General features: G+C 35.7%; 1 long non-coding RNA gene across 1 annotated transcript; it reads left to right on the top strand.

The window, feature by feature from the left end:
• Window positions 1–307: 307 nt before the first annotated feature.
• On the top strand, window positions 308–2,093 carry LOC137817235 (uncharacterized). The gene is made up of 2 exons (XR_011081944.1): window positions 308–939; window positions 1,035–2,093. It is a non-coding gene; the product is annotated as an uncharacterized lncRNA (long non-coding RNA).
• Window positions 2,094–2,824: the final 731 nt, after the last annotated feature.

Here is a 2,824-nt window from a genome sequence, read left to right as displayed (position 1 = left end):
TGAGAGTTTTTGAGAGACTTTATCCTATAAATAGGAGTCTCTTGTACATGTATTTCTTTAACTTTGAATTAGTAATGAAATGCTGCCTAATTTTGGCCATTCTACTTGTTCTTAAGTTCTCCCTAGGTTAGTCTCCTTCAAGACTTAGCCTAGACTCTTTCCTAGTGAGTTGGCCTCACCTCTCACTCTCACAAATTCCTACTCCACTTCAATCCATGGAAACTCCTCTTGAGTTTCTTTAATGCTTCCGCTCATCATATCTCCTTCATCATTCATCCAAAGAAGAAATTACAAAGATCACTAATAGAAGATGAACGTTTTTCCATCATTTGGTATTCAGAGCTATGGTTGTAAGATCTTCTTCTATTTTTTTCTATATTCCGTGTTGTTCATAATGTTCTTGATTGTCTTGAATGTTTACCGATTGATTTTGTGTTTTTTGTCTTTTTGTTCGGTTCAAATTAATTGTTCTTACTTGAACCTTCATGTATGTGCTTTTAGGTGTTCTTGTGTTCATGTTCATGTGTGCTTTTGAATTTTTTGAGTTTTCTTCAAATTTGTTCGGTGAAATTTTCATATAATTGAGTCATTTTGATTTTATAATCATATATGTTTTGTCTAGAGTCATGTTTAGTCAAAATTTGTCATAAACTCCATTAGTTGAACTTTTTGAAGTTTTTTTTCAAATATCTTCATAGATTAGAGCTCTTGAGTGCTTTTGATTTTCATTTTTGAGTTCATAAATTACTACTAGATCATTAGCAATTTTCTTTAAAGTTAGGTTTCCATTATCATCTTCTCCAAAATTCATTTTCGAAAATTCTCGAAAATTTTCCGAAAGTTTTTCGTGGTTCAAAAAGCGATTCCAGTGCTGTGCATGTTAATCTGAACCTGTTTGGAGATCTCATTGGATATTTGGTGCGGACAGTGAATCCAGAGGTACGAATAGCATATTTGGTGCGATTTGTGTTGATTGTTCTTCATCTTCTGCTTCATTTTTCTTCTTCGGCTTCATTTTGAATCGGTGTGCGAAGATTGATCGAAGAATAGTAACGGTGCCAATCGGAGGTTAGTGATTCCCGATGACCTAAATCGGAATCGCGCGTGGAGGTATTGGAAACGGAAGAATAGCAAACGGCAGTGGCGTTTTCCAGCGAAACCGGTGAACGGAGAAGACGATCGGAGAAATCTGTTTGAATCACGATAGAGTTGGTTTGGTGAATCGAAAATCGAAGAATTAAAACAGTGAAGAATGAATTTATTCATGTAAGTTCTTCTTCCGTTTCACTTCCGATTCCGAAGATTTGTGATTCTGCTTTTGCGTTCATCTGGTTCTTCATTTCTTTTTGGAGCGATTTTGGAAATCTATGATTGGAATCGGTTTCTGTACTGGATTGTTAAAGCATTGAAGCAATTTGTTTTATTCGTCGTTTTGTCCTGAGCAATTTGAACATTGTTAAGTTCTTTTCGGTACAAATCGAGAATCGTGATTGAGACGTTGAACGAACGGATTTGTGTTGGATTAATCAAAGAACTGGTGCGGCGTTCTCTAGTGACTAGAGTAGAGGAACGAAGAAACTGCATTATATGATTGTGCATACAGCTTCGTCTTCTCAAACGCGGAATTGAAATTGAAGTGATTTTGAGAAGTGAATTGTGGGGTCCGTAAATTTGAAGAATTTGATGAGAAATGGTGTGCCAAAGGTGCAGGTGAATCAAGTACTACCAAGCTACTGGAATTTGCAATCACACGGTGGGACCCATGCTTTAAAGTTAAATGCAATTTGTTGAATAATGAGGGAGCGTAAATTTTGGTGAGAAATTTGGCGATTGGAGTTCCTTTGCGCGGACCCGCGAGAATTGAGTTCTTTGGACCAAGCTACATTGGGCAGCAACATTTTGGATTTCATGGTCTACTAAGAATTTTCATCATTCTTTGTTTTTCTTTTTGTAATCCAATTCTAGTGCCAATCTTTAGGTGCTTCTTTTGAGTGCCTACTTTCTTGAAAACCTTTAATTTCTTGCTTGTCTTGATTTTATGGATAATCTTTGTGTTTGTCATCTCTAATCTCCTTTGAGTTTCACTCTTCAAATTGAGCTTTTATTGCTTTTATTATTGACCTCTTGAAGTGGAATATACCTTGAATTTGTTCTTTGTGAAAATTGAGCTAACTTCTAGGTAACATCCTAAGAGAAGGCAAAGGACTTTGCAAGGGGTACTCACCTTTGGAGGACAAACAAGTAAAGGCTTGGAGAGAAACACTTGTGAGAGAAGAGAAGAGAACTTTGAAGATTATTTTTTTAAAATTTTGTGTGATTTCAATTGTTTTGTAATTTGGCCATTATCTTTACTTTAGGTGTCTTGGAAGAGCCTTTGGTGTTCTTCCATCTCCTACAAGTTTTCTTTAATTTTCTTATTAGATACACGCTTTAGACGGTGAGTGTGTCTTGAAGGTTCACAAGTGCCAACAAGCCTCACCATTAGGAGTCGTCTAGTTTAAATTTTTGCAATTTAAATTCTTAGTTTTTAAAAGCTTTCTTTTAGTTTCTTTCTTTAGAAAACTCTTTGTTTGGGTTGAAGAAGTTTTCATTGGAAGGAGATTTGTGAAGTGCATTGGGATAAGTTCTGGCTAGGAAAGACTTTGTACTTAAGAGTGTCTATTGTGACCCACCTCTCTTTCCTGGGAATTTACCTTGTGTGCTAAACTCACTTTCCTTCTTGTGAAAAATCTTTTAAATACAAAGCTTAATATGTCTATGTATACTTCTTGTCATAGTAGAAAGATTTATAATCCTCATTATCAAAAAAAGGAAGGGATGCGTT

This window comes from Phaseolus vulgaris, unplaced genomic scaffold, assembly GCF_000499845.2.
Source record: "Phaseolus vulgaris cultivar G19833 unplaced genomic scaffold, P. vulgaris v2.0 scaffold_22, whole genome shotgun sequence".
Taxonomy (NCBI): domain Eukaryota; kingdom Viridiplantae; phylum Streptophyta; class Magnoliopsida; order Fabales; family Fabaceae; genus Phaseolus; species Phaseolus vulgaris.
The sequence above is the reverse complement of the archived record's forward strand: the minus strand, read 5'-3'. Positions and strand labels throughout refer to the sequence as shown.